Below are 18,609 nucleotides of genomic sequence, written 5' to 3' on the forward strand. Positions count from 1 at the left end.
ATTATCTATATAGCGGAAAGTAGGTTAAAGGATATTGCTTACTTCTTATCATCTTTCTTCCTAAGAAGTTTCTGAATGAAATCAGTTTGTCATTTCATTAATGTTAACTGACCAATATTTTGCCATCAATAACATAATATTGATTTGTATTGTGCTACATTGTACCTTAATACCATTATATATTGTATTAATCAGGAAAACAAGAAATCTTAAACATAAAGATGGGGTATTTTTTACTTTCCTCTTAATCATATTTGAATAAAATTAAAAGCAAATCATTTCACCGATATATTTGAGTAAAATTTAAAAAAAAACAGTTGCAAAAAAAAAAGAAAAAAAAAGAAATATGTTTGGTTTCGATTAATTGAATAATTTTGCATTCATTATGTTCATTGTAAAAGGATAATAATTCAACTGTGTTATTCTACGTATCAACTTCTTTAAAGAAAGTCTTAATCGGTAGTTTCGATCTGATTTTGATAGGTCTACGTTCACTTTTTCAAATAAAAAGGAGAGTTGATATGCTTACTAATGAAACAAATCTTCACAAAAGACCAAATGACACAGAAATGTGCACCTATAGCTCAATGTGCGGCCTTCAACAATGAACCAATTTTAAACCTAATAATCAACTACTAATATCCTCGAAATGAAAAAATGTAAAACATTTCAAACAAGAAAAAACGGCCTGATTAATCTGCCAAATAAGGAAGAAAACACAAATATGTTGCACAGCAACACACCATAACCACTTAATTACAGATTCTTGACTTGGGACAGGCATACACAGCATTTTGCAGTTATAAACTTGTTTGTTGGCGCCATACCCTATACCTACCTTTGGACAGAACGGAACGGTATATTTGTAGCATTGGTGTTTTATTTGATTCGGTTGACATTTTCAAGTGAATTAAATGCTCTAAATTTTGGTTAACTGGTTCAATGCATAATTTGTTTTGATGTGTAGATTCAGTGTTTATTAAGTATGTTTATAACTCTGACGTCTTTGGCAAAAATAAATGTGTAAACTACATGTAATCGGGTGTGTTCTTACAAAAGCAGCACGACGGGTATTATTTGGAACACCATATACTCAGCCGTAGTAAAAATGTTTATTGACTTGATTGATATACCAAATAATTACATTAACGATACCATTTTGTCTCCACTAGATGCGCCTTTCGACAATACATGTCTCTTTAATGATGCTCGTGCCCAAATTAGGAAAAATCCAAAGCTTATATAAAAGATGAAGAGCTATAATCCAAGAGTTCCAAAAAGTATAAAATACGCATATAATGATTTTATTAAAAACAATTGGAAACCGGTCTAGCATTGTTAAACAAAATCTCTTTTGTAGTTTTTACATTTACAAATGACTGTCTGTACCTATGTTTGTCCGATGACTACGAATTAATGTAATTTAGTATGTATAGTATGATCTTGTTCAATCATAGTACAAAAGACTAAATTTAAATCAGTCAATTCTTTCTTAAACCATTTTAATCTTATTGCAAAATCTTTTATATTGAACAGTTATTTTGAAGCTATCTAATTAAGTTTAACATTACAACCCCTTTCATTTAACGTGTGAATTACAACATACAAACATTCTTATGAAATGTCAATTTAAAGTGTAAGATATTTCTAATAGAACTTTGTAGACCAATATATCTATAATGACAAGGAGAACATGTCCTTTAATTTAAAATTTGTGAAATTACCGACGTCTTACTTTGACGATTATTTTTGACAAAACATTTAAAAATTCGAAATTACTACCATTGACCATCTCGATGAATATCATGAGATAATAGTTACTTACAGACGTTCAAGCTGGATGACCAAATAAACAATTGCATTGTCACGTCATCAGAGTTTTTGTCTTTTCGCATTTAGAGCTCTATGCATAAACATTAATATACTTAAGTGCCAGTCTTTGTAAGAATCATGCAATTTAGGTAAAAATCAAAACATGATCAGAAAAAACCCACCGAGCTAATCATGCTATTTAATACTAATCATCATCCTGAGTTAAAAATAATTGGTCTTTCGTTTGTGTGTGTCTGGTAATATCAAATAACTTGGTTAGAAAATTGGTTAGAATGATAGCAAATTACAGAGTTATCTCCCCTTATTTGTTCATTTCTAGTGCATTTCAACCAAATTGTATCTTCTATTACCAGAACAGAAAACAGAAATGAATGTTATTTTTGTGCATAACTACATTTTATGAACTGAAATCAAAGTCAAATTGGGTGGGGTTTTTTGGTCATGTTTTCACCACTGCCTGATTCTTAGGCAGACTGGCACTTAATATTAGCTGTCATGTATATGTACATCATGACAGAAATGTCCATGTGTTATGATGTAGAATCATTTTGAATTAAGGGGTCTTAAATCCTCTTCAATTTCGTTTTTCATTTGGCTTTTATCATTTTTGATTCGAGTTTGGTGAACCATTCTCATTTCTGAAACACGCGCCCTGCATACTAAATAATGAGCCTTATAACTTATTGAATTTTTCAATGCAAAAAAGAATGAATCGCTGTTACGTGTAATTATAGAAGCTCTTCATCTTTTGATTCATAAAAAAATATAAAATCATGCAAAATTTTTACGTCGTAATACGTAACATACCTTAACATTTCAAAAAATGTCAATTGTTATCTCCCGTTGACCATTTAACTTTTAAATTAAACAAAAATAATATATTTTGACGTACGCAATACACCTTAACCTGGTCGTTGTAAAATTGTGTTGTCTCCCTGTTTCCATTAAGTTCAAATCTATTTAAAATAGCGTATTTCACGAGCGGGAGGTTAGTACACTTGTCCTATATCTGAACATACGTAACGAAATAATAAACTTTGCTCGCAGGGTACACAGGTATATTTTGAATGATATACAGTTAACAATGATTCCTATTTTCGTAAAAGAAAGAGTTTCTTTTCGACTAATTTGTGAATATATAGTGCCAGCGAGTATACGGGAAAATGAGTTTTTGAACATATTTGTTCTAAAAAGGATAAAGTTGATCAAATATTATGGACCTTGTTCAAGTTCAGTAATTTAGGTAAAAATTTACATGTAGGTTGTAGTGTCTTTATAATATTTAGGCATATTAAAATACCTGGATTATTTGATCGTTTTGGGTGTTATTTTGTTTGATTGCCATTAACATGAGTAAGAGCTTTTGTTAATATTTGTAAGAATACCAAACATTTTTTTTTTTCTTATTGAAACTCAGCTTTTATTCACTTTCAATGAATGATATGTGTGGTGTGTGACATAATCTATCAAAAAAAAAATACCTGGAAAATTCATTATGGCAAGTGAAAACAAAATATATCGCGGTGTGATGAATTTGCCATGTTTAGAATCCCTTGAAGGATGCAGATTGAAGAGTGCCAACAGAAGTGTTACAAACGGACGGACCTACATCGCATTTGAAGGTTATATTGTGTTACTATTACCATTCGAAGCATCCCTGATGAAAGGTAGTTACTCTGTAAAAGAAAAAGCTGTCGCGGGAAAAGAAAAGGTTGGCGTTTCGACAAAGAAAACCCCAAGCCACATGTATGTTATCCAAGGCGAGATACGGTATCAAATGTTGTTGAGACCTCACAAACATGTTTAACCCCGCCGCATGTTTAAGCCTGTCCCAAGTCAGGAGCCTCTGGCCTTTGTTAGTCTTGTATTATTTTAATTATAGTTTCTTGTGTACAATTTGGAAATAAGTATGGCGTTCATTATCACTGAATTAGTATATATTTGTTTAGGGGCCAGCTGAAGGACGCCTCTGGTGCGAGAATGTCTCGCTACATTGAAGACCTGTTGGTGACCTTCTGCTGTTGTTTTTTTCAATGGTCGGGTTGTTGTCTCTTTGACACATTCCCCATTTCCATTCTCAATTTTATTAACTAACAGTTATTGTGTTTCGAGTCATATAATCACGAGACAAATGTTTAAGTTGTTAAACTTGTTTATTTTAAATTATACTTGATGCACAAAAATGTTTTCGAAGTGTAAAACTTGCCACAAGTGAAAAATAATCAGACTGAGACGGCCAAATCGAACTGAAAAGTCTTAAACATGTTAAATGACTGAGACACAAAAAAATATTTAGAATTTTCAAACCACAGCCCGTACTGTAATGTATATATATATATATATATATATACATCTGTTGTAGGGTTGTCACTGACTCAGACGTACTTATGAATATAATTACTTTCTGTGACTGTATCTTACATTAATTTGTAAGATCCTTTACTATAGATAATTTAGCTGATCTGTAACAATAACATCTTCATGCCTTATATATCATGTACTGTAGTACGCCGCTAGATTAAAACTGACGTGGAAAGGTAACACATGCCCACCGCAAGCTCTTTTTTTTGAGAGCCCAGGTGGTCGTGTGGTCTAGCGGGATGGCTGCAGTGCAGGCGATTTGGTGTCACGATATCACAGTAGCATGGGTTCGAATCCCGGCGAGGGAAGAACCAAATATTTGCGAAAGCAAATTTACAGATCTAACATTGTTGGGTTGATGTTTAGACGAGTTGTATATATATATATATATATATATATATATATATATATATATATATATATATATATATATATATATATCAGTTTAGTCTGTTTAAACTCATTCACCTCTCACCACTCACGAGTTGGTATGAAGAAAAAGAAAAGGAATCGTCCTTTTTTAATTTACCTCAAGGACTGTAATTTGAAAAATAATTTGAAACGGTTTTTAAATATTGACAATTTTATCTTGTGAGAACGAAATAAAAACAAAACGTGCATGGCCTTATTCTGCAACCATAGAAACATCTTGTTTTTCATCAATATCATTCATAACTTCAGCCTTTCTCTTTGCAAGTCCAACACATAATTCAACAAAACACGAGAGTTAACCTTAACACTTGTCAACCCTTCGAACTATGCATTTATCGACTTTTCAACATGTCGACGACTTGTCAATCTGGAAACCTTTAACTTTTACACTTGTCAACCTGTCGACTTTTTAACACGTCGACCTGGCAACCTTCTAACCTTAGCACTCGTCAACCTTGAAGACCTTTCTAAGGTCAAATTGTTAACCTTTCTAGTGTCGACCTCTTACTCTGTCAACTTATGTACAAACATGACTAAGCCGATTTACTTCCTAATGTAAACCAATGGATTTACACTACCGTTTATCTTAATTGACCCGACCTTATGAGGTAAAGTCAAATAGTTGAACTGCTTTTTGCCAGTTCGATAGAACGCCGATCGCGCATACCTATTTGTTTTCTTGTATAATGAGGTCGATAACTCCCTCAGTCCCGAGAAGACGAAAGACGGATGAAAAGGAATGGAAAATATTGACATTCAAATACCTAAAACATTTGTGGTAAATTATTTTTCTGTAAATGTAGGGTTTTTTTTTCTATTTTTTTGTAAACATTTTAATTTCGTTCAGCTAAATAAATGTCCATTGTTTTTAATGCAATCGGTTTATTTGAGGGGAGGAGTACATGGATAAGCTTTTAAGGCGATTTCGATTGAGCCTATTTTGTCCAAGCTTGCCAAAAATCTTGTTTTTCGATTTTGTAAATACTTTTCCAAAATTAGTTTCATCATAAATTCGAGGGTCCTGCCTATTTATTTCAAATTTGATCTCGGCCCCTCCCAGATAGATACGATTGTTATGAAAAAATACTTACGTTTTACGCATAAATATAGGTTAACCATATATTGTTTCGAAATATCAATGCTAAGAAACAGCCTCGCTTTCTGCCTGTTTCTAAGCCTTGTACAAATAACATTGATATATCGAGACAATTTATGGTTATTCTGTATTTAATTTTTAATGAATTCATCGATCATTTACATTTTTTGTGGGGAGGGGTAGACTCTGACGTTGAAATCTTGTTTTAAAAATGATCTAATGGGCAGAAAGATCTTCATTTTAAATTCCCTGACCCTCCCCCCTCCCCCCGAAAATCGAATGGTTCGTGCCTGTTACGTGAATTTTATTTTAGAATTAAAACAATATTATAACTATCCGACTGAAATCTGAAATACAGAAATCGGCGAAGGAAGACAACCACAATTTATTTTATGTCTTATAACATGTATAAGTCCGATTAATTGTAAGCCTAAGTTTCTTGCGTTAACGTACGTAAGTTTCGTTTAAAGCATATAAGTCTCTAATACGCCCTACGGCTCATTAGAGGTTTCCCGATTTGCTACGCATCAGGTACGGTTGGTACGTAACACAACCGTTTGTGCTGTTTTGGAGGTATCATTTAACGCATGAAATTATCTTATTAATCACGATGAATTTAAAGAATTGATTTGCGTATCACCAAACAACTAGCTTAACGATTTATTTGATAGCGATTTTAACGTTTCTAGAACAATTTGTTTATGATTCCTTATGGAATAACTTTGTTATAAACTAGTGGATGAATCAAAAAAAAATTAAACGAGCTGAGTTGAAATTGACATGACCTTTAAATTCTAAATATAGATTTGTGTTCTTTTTGTTATAGGTATTTTGTTTTGGTTCGTTTTTGTTTTTAAAGAAAAAGGGTGTTTTCATACAGACAAGTGAATTATAATTTAAATAATATGGTCTAATAACTATAAACTACTTTCTAAAACATATGATACTGTTAACGTGTCAAAATTGCGTAGTTTTCGTATCTTCATTAGTTATTGCATGAATTTGAATTTAGTTTTTATATATAAAACTATTTATTTCGATAATTACACAATATTTTTTGTTTGAGAGGATGAGGGAGCTGAGATTTCATTTTGAGTGAGAAAAGGGAATTCTTCGATATTTTTTTGTTCTAGAATCGATTCTAGAAAGTAAAATAAAAAAATATTGAAAAATCAGTATTTACTATTCGGTTGCCAATAAAAAAAAAAACATTTCTTGAATCATATAATTTCATTGACTAGAATAGTTGTCAAATAAATATATAGAGGCGGATTAAGGGGGCAGAGGAAAGGGGGTCCGCCCTCTTTTCTGGAAATAAAATGATTAATAAAATAGGGAAGCATGACTGGAGCGCGGGTCCCTTGTTAGGCAGTCAGTTTTCCCCAACTTATGACAATTTCTAGATCCGCCTCTGTTATCATGACTAAAATACAATTGTACTGACACTTGTGTTCTTTGAATATTGTATGTGTGTATCTTTTATTTGAAACTGTATTCGTACTTTTAACTTTTGGTAAAATTTGTCTGAATGATGATTTTTGCAGAAAAATATAATGATGGTATTAAAGATAATGAATTTGATCAACTGATATATTAAAAAACAATTTACATTATCAAAAGTTGTTCCGTTGTGTTTATATTTATTCACTGTGCAGTACTTAGCGTTCACTTTTTTTTTAGTACTTAGCGTTCACATTCGTAATTTTTTTTTAACAACTTCCATTTAGAAACAGGTTTTGTATTTACCTTTCACTTTTTACATTTTGAATAGGGTCAATTTTAAATGTTAAATTAGCTAATATTCTATTATCTTTTCTTTAAACCTACCCTCAAAATATGCAAACTATTCCATTTTATACTGTTACATGGATTAAACAGTCAAACATAAGATAAATTATAAATGTGTTATATATATAGCTTGTTTTTGCCTGTGGAATTTCAGGGGAAATAAATCTTAATTTCAAACCGTTCGTTGCAACGGTTACTAGCAACGGTTTGTTGAAAGCATAATCGAGTACACACAATATCGTTTGTTATGAATTGGTAACATTTCTACATAAAAATTATACCAAGTTGTAGCTAAAAATCCCCCAAATACTTTTTATAATGATTCATAAAGAAATATATCGACATTAAGGACATAAATGAATTAATTTCAAAAGACCAATTAATTACGGCTCCCAGTACGTACTACGGTTGGTACGGAAGCAAATCTGGAAACCTCTATTTAGAAATAAAACTCACTAATTAATCTATGTATAAGTCTTTTAAATTCTTATCCGTACACAATACAAATATTATTGTAACTGCATGAAGAAACCCAAATAATTGTTACCATCTGACAAATACAAGACACAGTGTAAGTAATTTATTGTGCCAACTTAGTTTATGGAAATTGAGGGAGGGTGTGTTTTTTTGTTTTTTATTTGTAATGATATTTCTATCTATCTATTTTTCCAACAATTTTTGTTGAATCGAATGAAATATTCAGAAAGATTGTCTTTTGAATAGCAATACATTTTGTCACATATATATGGAAGTGTTTAACGACCTTGACTGGCTTTTCAGCCCTCGCACGGTCGGCTCGGTGCCCGAAGACGATTGGTGAGCATTTCAATATTTTGTGCCGTGGGTCAGGAACGGGTAGCAAAGGACGCCGAATGGAAGCCGCCATCTTGGTTTTGGTGAGTTGATTTTACTTTTTGACTATTTTTGTTGTTTTCTTTACTTCACAACGGCTGCTTTCAGGGCCAGTTTGGTCAGCTTGGCAGCCCGCTAGCCTCGATGATGGAGTACTGGTAGATGAATCGTGGACGTAGTTCTAAAGATGACAGGAAGCGTTATCAGGACCAAAGCCCTGAGGCAGTGAAATGTAGGTCGTATCACCCAACAGCCTAGGATACAGCCCTCGGACGTTAATCGGCATGACACTCCCCATAATAGACAATGGTTTTGGAGGCATGTTAACGCGAATACGCCAACTACTACGTCTCTCTGTACGGCATGGATTGGTTTCTGTCATCTTAGTAGTATGTCGTTGACCATCTAGCAATAAACCCTCATCGAAGATAGCGGGTAAAGGAGAGCTGACCCAGCACGTCCGTTCAGCTGTAAGGACTGAGACGTGACTGAATGGATTGATTCCATGATTTATTCAGTGTGACTCAATAAGATTTTCAAAATCTTACACAGGAATATGTTAAATGTGGCTTCATTTTCTGAAAGTCTACATTTAAATTCATCTCACATATATGATAATATTTCTGTATTGTAGCGATAAATTAACAAAACTTCACGTTATTTTTTTCTTAAATTAAAATGCCGACAATGACGATTTCTTTTACACATATCATCGATTGAACTTCCCAAATCGGCAAAAATTATCAGACGAATATAATTTTGCAGTAATTTATAGATTGCATTTTTATCATGGAAAATAATGACCTGACAAAGGTCATTATTTTATTTCTTGGAGCATATTTCATCGAAACATGGTATATCCCAGTTTGGATCTGAAAAAGAATGACCTATGGTTCTGCAAGAAAAAAACTCCATATAAATATACATGTATAAAGCAAAAGAATTTAAAAATATAAAAACATTGAAGGTAAAAGGTTCATCATTTTTTTTTTAAAATGATAATTCGCTTTGGCGTGTTGAATAAAAATCGTTCTTAATATTATTTTATTTACACATGACTAAACTTTAGCTTGTTTATTCTGTGACACACGTAACTGTAACAACACTTTTGATAATTAAATGGGTCTGAAGCACTTTTTTTTATTTACCTTCATCAGGAACGCTCGAAGCCAAACATTTAAAATCCGAGGATGTATAAGTACCGAAACCGTTGAAGAGCTTTACGAAAAAATTACCTAACATAATAGCAAAATTCATCTAAAATCAACTTGGCCTGAAGGAGTTTCAAAATTGAGAAAAGAACTGGGTAATATTACGAAGAGAAAACCCGAACAAGGAGCAAGACCATCAATAGGTCTTAAAATTTTATTCAAATAGATTTCTTAAAAAAGAAAATTATTTATCAGACTCTTAGCCCAAAGGAAATAACTGCATATACCTGATTTAATTTTGAAAGAACTTTCAAGAACAAGCTTTAGCCCATGTGCATGTTTAATGACATGTAATGTCTAAAACCTGTTTCAAACTGAACAAACTGAAAGCATTTTAGAACTTTTTAATAACAACATTAACGAATATATAGATACATTAGATGTATGTTTCATTATTATTATCAGTTATTTTGATAGACTAACAGCAGTTTGGCGTTTTTTTCTGAAATGAACATTCATTACACAATGAAAATGACACGAATGCACGACAATAAAGTGCACGGGTAGACTAAGGAAAAAATGAATAAACTAGCTTAAAATGTAAAAGTGCTTCCGCGCCTCATAAAAAAGTACTTGGGTCATCGCTTTTACACCCTATTGAAGTTACAAATAGGGACATTCAATACTTATAATTAAAACGTTTCAATAAATTCGAAGATTAAAAACAAAAAGCAGGGCTAAAGGGGAAAATGCATACTGTCAATTGTGAATTTATGCTGAGGCATCATAGTTAAGGCTCAGGATATTCTAATTCTTCGTGAAATTTTTGTAAAACTTTACATTTGATTTTTATCATTTGAATCTCTAAGATAAACTAGTTTTTTTTTTGTTAAATTCTACATGTTCTCTTTTTTTACCCTATATAGGTTGCATTTCTGTAAATAAAGACAATGTAATTTCCCATAGGAACTCCATTTACATCACTGTTTACGTTTATTGTGAAGTTTCATCAACAAATACTTCCTAGTATTGAAAGCTCATGTGCACTCTTATTGTTTTCAAAGATCAAAATGTTGTTTTGTGTGGTACATTTCAACATTGAGTTCCAATGTTATTTCAACTGATCGGAAATGAGGACAGTCGACAGTCTAGATAAATATTTTTGTGATAAGGATGATGATAAGGATGATACCGTAATATTTGTTATTGATTTCTTATCACCTATTAGTGTCACCAAAGGATAAACAAAAGAACTGAATGAATGATATAGGATGAATAGAGTAATATAATACTTTTGTGTACATTTTTAGCCTATATTGCATGTTTTTCAGCTCCTTTTTTTCAAAATAAAATCAATCTCTCATAAAGAATGTCCTTTGTCGTCGTTAAAATTAAACTTCCATACATCAAAACGTTCATGAATACAGTTTTTTTTTTAAACCATGAGGATATTCGCGCAGTTTGAGATGCGCATGTATGCTTATGCGATACAATTTACAGATATAAAACAAATTATGATCAGACAATTAAAGTTCTTATTACAATTTTCTTTGAAATGAATACGTGCTTTTAAAATTATGTAACCCTAAAAGATGCTTGAAGTCTCAGGAAAAATAATCAAGCGCTAGTGTAAAGTCTTGATAGGATGACGTATTCATATTTATCCATTTTACAAAACAAAGAATATAAGACTAAGTAGGTAATTTTAACAAATAGTTAACTGAGTTACTGGACATTAATGTAGGATAAGCAGTCATATTAATCGAATCATAAAGATAAATTAATAATCAATTCTCTCGCTTCTGTCAATAATGTCTAAATTTATATATTTGTAATGTGTTCCTTATGAAAACTATAGCATTAAACTTGTCACAGAATGTTGATTCATGTACCCCAATTTGTGTCATGTTTACCAATATGTCTTTTCGTTTCGTTCACAACTAATCAAAACGGAAAAACTCTTAACAATGGCAAAATCAAAAGCTTACACACATTTAACAAATAGAAAACGAATGTCATATTGCTGACTTGTAACAAGCGTTTCCTCGTGAAGAAAAAGGTGGTTTAGACCTAACTGTGAAGCTAGCTAAACATCTCACTAACAGTCGTATAAAATTAACACCACAGACAGACATTGTAGGTAAACATGTATGTGAAAATTAAATTGCATACCTATATTTCTGCTTAAGGCAACGTAAAGTAAATACGACAACAGTAGTATACCGGTCTTCAAAAGTCTCAAATCGATTGTTATTAAAACAACTCCGGTTTACAAACTTAAAATCTAGAGAAACACGACAACCGTAGGAGTTAAACAAAAGAACACCAAGAACACAGAAGTGCAACAGAACAGACGCCAATCTTGTATGTTTTCAAACAAAATTCAGTATCAAACGATCATTTCAATCGTTAATGAAGTCTTAACACTTAATCATAGGGTCATGTTTAGTCTTTTTATCAAATTTCAGATTGATGGACTGCAATAAATTCAGTACTGTTCAACCACTCGCTGTACCAGGCAATTCAGTATGTTGTTGATCTTTACAACTGATTAATAACTACTGAATAATGAGACTTAGACTAAACAGATCGTGATTGATTGCTTTGGAATGTCAACGGATTGCATCCTTTTGTATCACCGTGGATATGTCTGAAAATTGTTCAGTCTTTTTATGGATCATTAGATCAATATGACCTTTTCGAGGTCAAATGCGTTCGCTAATTATATTCTAACAGACAAATTATCTTATAAAACAAATATTTCTTTTTTTCCAGGAATCTATCTATTAGAATCGAATTATGAAGACGGGTTTTGAATTTTTTCTATTGGTATGTATTTATCTTTAATGTGCAATAAAAGAATAACACATATCTAAATCCATTAAGTACTGTAAATTCCTGTTTAGCTCACCTGGCCCGAAGGGCCAAGTGAGCTTTTCTCATCACTTGGCGTCCGTCGTCCGTCGTCCGTCGTCGTCGTCGTCGTCCGTCGTCGTTAACTTTTACAAAAATCTTCTCCTCTGAAACTACTGGGCCAAATCAAACCAAACTTTGCCACAATCATCATTGGGGTATCTAGTTTAACAAATGTGTGGCGTGACCCGGTTAACCAACCAAAATGGCCGCCACGGCTAAAAATAGAACATAGGGGTAAAATGCAGTTTTTGGCTTATAAATCAAAAACCAAAGCATTTAGAGCAAATCTGACATAGGTAAAAATGTTTATCAGGTCAAGATCTATCTGCCCTGAAATTTTCAGATGAATCGGTCAATCGGTTGTTGGGTTGCTGCCCCTGAATTGGTAATTTTGAAGAAATTTTGCTGTTTTTGGTTATTATCTTGAATATTATTATAGTAAGAGATAAACTGTAAACAGCAATAATGTTCAGCAAAGTAAGATCTACAAATAAGGCAAATGACCAAAATGGTCAGTTGACCCGTTTAGGAGTTATTGCCCTTTATAGTCAATTTTTAACCATTTTTCGTTAATTAAAGTAATCTTTTACAAAAATCTTCTCCTCTGAAACTACTTGGCCAAATTAATTCAAACTTGGCCACAATCATCTTTGGGGTATCTAGTTTAAAAAATGTGTGGCGTGACCTGGTCAACCAACCAAGATGGCCGCCCCGACTAAAAATAGAACAAAGGGGTAAAAATGCAGTTTTTGGCTTATAACTCAAAAACCAAAGCATTTTGAGGAAATCTGACATGGGGGTAAAAATGTTTATCAGGTCAAGATCTATCTGCCCTGAAATTTTCAGATGAATCGGTCAATCGGTTGTTGGGTTGCTGCCCCTGAATTGGTAATTTTGAAGAAATTTTGCTGTTTTTGGTTATTATCTTGAATATTATTATAGTTAGAGATAAACTGTAAACAGCAATAATGTTCAGCAAAGTAAGATCTACAAATAAGGCAAATGACCAAAATGGTCAGTTGACCCGTTTAGGAGTTATTGCCCTTTATAGTCAATTTTTAACCATTTTTCGTAAATTAAAGTAATCTTTTACAAAAATCTTCTCCTCTGAAACTACTGGGCCAAATTAATCCAAACTTGGCCACAATCATCTTTGGGGTATCTAGTTTAAAAAATGTGTGGCGTGACCTGGTGAACCAACCAAGATGGCCGCCACCGCTAAAAATAGAACATAGGGGTAAAATGCAGTTTTTGGCTTATAACTCAAAAACCAAAGCATTTTGAGAAAATCTGACATGGGATAAAAATGTTTATCAGGTCAAGAACTATCTGCCCTGAAATTTTCAGATGAATCGGTCAATCGGTTGTTGGGTTGCTGCCCCTGAATTGGTAATTTTGAGGAAATTTTGCTGTTTTTGGTTATTATCTTGAATATTATTATAGATAGAGATAAATTGTAAACAGCAATAATGTTCAGCAAAGTAAGATCTACAAATAAGTCAACATGACCAAAATGGTCAGCTGACCCCTTTAGGAGTTATTGCCCTTTATAGTCAATCTTTAACCATTTTTCATAAATCTAAGTAATCTTTTACAAAATCTCCACTGAAACTACTAGGCCACAATCATCTTTGGGGTATCTAGTTTGAAAAATGTGTCCGATGACCTGGCCATTCAACCAAGATGGCCGCCACGGCTAAAAATAGAACATAGGGGTAAAATGCAGTTTTTTGCTTATAACTATGAAACCAAAGCATCTAGAGCAAATCTGACAAGAAGTTAAATTGTTAATCAAGTCAATATCTATCTGCCCTGAATTTTTCAGATGAATTGGACAACTGGTTGTTGGGTTGCTGCCCTCCAATTGGTAATTTTTAAAGAAATTTTGCCGTTTTTGGTTATCTTGAATACCATTATAGATAGCGATAAACTGTAAACAGCAATAATGTTCAGCAAAGTAAGATCTACAAATAAGTCAACATGACCTAAATGGTCAATTGACCCCTTAAGGAGTTATTGCCCTTTATAGTCAATTTTTAACAATTTTCATTAATTTGGTAAATTTATGTAAATTTTTACCAAATATAGTTCTCTGTTACTAATGGCCAAAGTTCATGATAGATATAATTGTAAGAAGCAAAATCGTTCAGTAAAGTAGGAACTTCAAACACATCACCATCACCAAAATACAATTTTGTCATGAATCCATTTGTGTCCTTTGTTTAATATGCACATAGACCAAGGTGAGCGACACAGGCTCTTTAGAGCCTCTAGTTTTATAAACAATGGATAAACATAACATATTGACTGTTATCCATTGATTTTCTTGCCTTAAACAAAGGACGTAGCAACTTATCTAAAGTATTCATTATCACTGAACTAGTATATATTTTTTAGGGGCCAGCTGAAGGACGCCTCCGGGTGCGGGAATTTTTTGCTACATTGAAGACCTGTTGGTGACCTTTTGCAGTTGTTTTTTTCTATGGTCATGTTGTTGTCTCTTTGACACATTCCCCATTTCAATTCTCAATTTTATTACTTAAGACTTAATTTCACATCGCGTTCAAAAGAGGAACAAAAACATATTCCCTTTTAGAAAATATTTTGTTGTTACTTTTTCCAAAAAAAAATTATTTACGAATTACTATAAGCTATAACTTAAGAAAAGGTTTTATATGCATGGTAAACACCTATCTGAAGACAATATTCTCATAAAACTCATATATAGCTTTATGGAAATCCAAGCTGATTTGTAAAAGTAAACGAAGATATTAAAATCTACTTTCTAAATATAGTCCGAACTGACAATTCTAGCTTGTATAAGTTCCAAACTATGTCAAATGTAATAAAACTAATTAGCAATTTCATTAGCTAAATTCTGCTATTTAAACCATGGTTAACCACAGGTACATGTAAATCTACTTTTCTACATTGGCTAGAGGTATAGGGGGAGGGTTGAGATCTCACAAACATGTTTAACCCGGCCGCATTTTATCGCCTGTCCCAAGTCAGGAGCCTCTAGCCTTTGTTAGTCTTGTATTATTTTAATTTTATAGTTTCTTGTGTACAATTTGGAAATTATTATGGCGTTCATTGTCACTGAACTAGTATAATATATTTGTTTAGGGGCCACTGAAGGACGCCTCCGGGTGCGGGAATTTCTCACTACATGGAAGACCTGCTGGTAACCTTCTGCTGTTGTTTTTTTTTTTCTATGGTCGGGTTGTTGTCTCTTTGACACATTCCTCACTTCCATTCTCAATTTTATAAGTAATTTCTGTTTTTCTAAAATGTGAAAGCATATTTTATGGTCGTATTCTTAAAACATTAAACAATGTGATTGTTACAGCTGATTCTGCCATGTGTCGTTTATTCTTACCGAGACTTACGTTGTCCTACTCAATCAGAATGGATATTTAGATCTTCCTGGGTATGCAATGAAACAGATATAAGAAGATACATTTGCCTATATAATGCCATTAACCTGATGTATGAAGAATCATGTAAATTTGAACCAGTTATATCAGGAAATGGTGAGCTTTATGTTATCATTTATTTTTAATTCTTTCTTTGGAAAACATATATCATACAATTTTATGTTTAATACAATTGTAGCCATGTTAAAAGTTTAAATTGTATATGAGTTTGTGCATTGTACACACCAACATTAGTTATACGATAAAGTTTCCAATATGTATGTTTAAACTATCTAATCATATTTGCATGAGATATTTTACGGATATTGAGCTATTCACAAAATACTTCGACTCTAAAAATACTTGTAAGTCACGAACATTTAGTAAATCGTATGATCAGGTTAATTCAAAAGAAAAGATACTCTGGTCTGAATCAGAAATAAATAGTAATTTATGCATGATATGAACATATTGATATGTTGACAGTTTTCCATTCTTTGAATATAAATTGTGATTGCCGTATAGTGACCAAACAAAATACCATGTTTTGTCGTAACCTTGCGATTTCAAATCGGAAGGTGTACATGAATATCAGCAACCTTCTATATTTGCACTCATTTCGCTTCTGGAAACAGTCTCAATTTCTATTTGTTTTCTTTTATCTGATTGCTTTTTTCATGAAATGTAATTTTTCATATCCGATCACTATAGTACTAAAATTTCTCTTAACATATTTAATAGTCTACCTTAACTGAATTCGGAAAACGGATGATGTTAATATGAAATATTTTCCTATCAATACTGCTAATGTGATAAGAATAAACATTTACTTATCACTGAATAAGTGTACACATTTGTAAAGGGGCAAGCAAAAAACGCCTTCTGGTGCGGGAGTTTTTCGCTCCATAGAAGTCTCATAAATAGTCTTCCCCATGTCCATTCTCAATTTTACATATTCGTTTCTTTTTACCAAAATCAGATTTTGTTTCTATTGTAAAAAATTGACCACTTATAAGTAAAATGTCAAAAATAAGGATATAACAGTCAACAATGTCTTAAAATCACGAAAGACACAAATACAAAACATACCATATCACAATAACACAATGCTGTTAAAGGTAACAGTTAAAGTAATAATTTACTGAAAAAACACGGAACAAGTTGTTATTAAAATTTGAATGATTGTATCGTGTGCACTTCGATGTTAAAATAAATGAATTATTTTCCTTCCTTCTGAACATGGTGCATCTTTTCTTTTTTAGTAAATCGATGAACATTTTGAACCATGACAACGCAAAAAAACGGTATCACTGCTCTTTCAATTTACATGATATATGTACAAATGAACACCTAGTGGATTGAGAAAAATTAACTAGTACGCATTTCTTTGTAATATTTGATTTCTTCTAATTTAAGGTTCGCAATATGTTATACGTGTATATCCTAATCCTGAAGATTGCCGAAACCACCAGAGATACCAACCTTTCCCTCTTGGCTCAAATGTTAGTAGTGACTGTGTTTTTCGGAAATCAAAATGCAGTGATGAAGGCCAAATTTTATTTCATCCCGGATCCTCAGAGAAAGACATAACTTGTCGTTGCGATTTTGAAAAAGGGTACGGTTTTGTAAATAGAACTCAAAGAAAATGCGAATGTCTCCCGTCAAAGGAGGACTGTTCTTGTTACTTGAAAAGAAATCAGTGTTTACCTCGACACCGTCTAATATCTGGTACGTGTTTAAGATTTTTAACTTAAAGGTATATGATACAATTAAGAACAAATATTGAAAATGTTTTTTGTAGATTGTTACATAACTGTTTGTAAAGCTGTAGATAATTATAGATTAGCGTTGATCATCTCAACGAATTGATTTTCTCGTTTGAGACGGTACGTCGAAAGTGACAAAAGCAGTAGAGTTGAGATGACCAATGATAATCTGTTTATCGCCATTTCACCTATGACAACGTTGTTAATTTTAAAAATTCAGTTTTCTTAATTTCGCCACCTGCCCACTTAGTTTTAAGTGATTACTTCTCATATCACTCGACTTCGTTGAGAAAGGAAATTATCAATCAGCAAGATCAAAGAAAAATGTAGTAAAATAGCGATAATAATCATTATGAAGCAAATGACAGTGTAAATATGTAAGTTGTGTATGTACGAAGTATATGAAATTATCAATATGCATGTAAATAATTCAAATATATTGCCTGAGATGATCTTGAATGTAAAGCTTTCTCTTCACATTGATATGATATATTATTTAAACCTACGTTTATGGAAAGAAAAGATTCTGTGGTACGTGTAACTGAAACAGTAATAAACAAAGGAAAAAAACAGGGAAAATGTATGCAATTGTTAGTATATTGTTCAGCAACAACTATTCATAATTACCACAGTTGTGAAGACATCTAATAGGTGCAACCAGAAACTTGTTTTTGTATTCCCTTATCTTTAATTAACGGAGCAACACATTTACAAATTACATTTAATAACTATTGATAAGTTTCCTGAAAATAAATTAGGTGGTGAGCGACTCAAATTGTCCACACTTTTTTGGTAGATATATAAAACTATAATACAACTATAAAACAATATAATATCATATAATAAATCAAGTCCAATATTGTTTTTTAACTGTTCCCTTCTTAAAAGAATCCAAATTTCATGTAAAGTATTCTAAGGCGAATGCATTTTTTCCAGATATATGCGACATAGGTATCAGAAGATGTGGTATGATTGCCAATGAGACAACTCTCAATCCA

At 32.4% G+C, this 18,609-nt stretch overlaps 1 long non-coding RNA gene across 1 annotated transcript; it reads left to right on the top strand.

The window, feature by feature from the left end:
• The first annotated feature begins 8,257 nt into the window (after positions 1-8,257).
• Positions 8,258-15,941, top strand: LOC139483578 (uncharacterized). The gene is made up of 3 exons (XR_011655033.1): positions 8,258-8,406; positions 12,289-12,342; positions 15,779-15,941. It is a non-coding gene; the product is annotated as an uncharacterized lncRNA (long non-coding RNA).
• The last annotated feature ends 2,668 nt before the right edge of the window (positions 15,942-18,609 follow it).

The sequence above is a fragment of the Mytilus edulis genome, chromosome 7 (genome assembly GCF_963676685.1).
Source record: "Mytilus edulis chromosome 7, xbMytEdul2.2, whole genome shotgun sequence".
NCBI classification, from domain to species: Eukaryota; Metazoa; Mollusca; class Bivalvia; order Mytilida; family Mytilidae; genus Mytilus; species Mytilus edulis.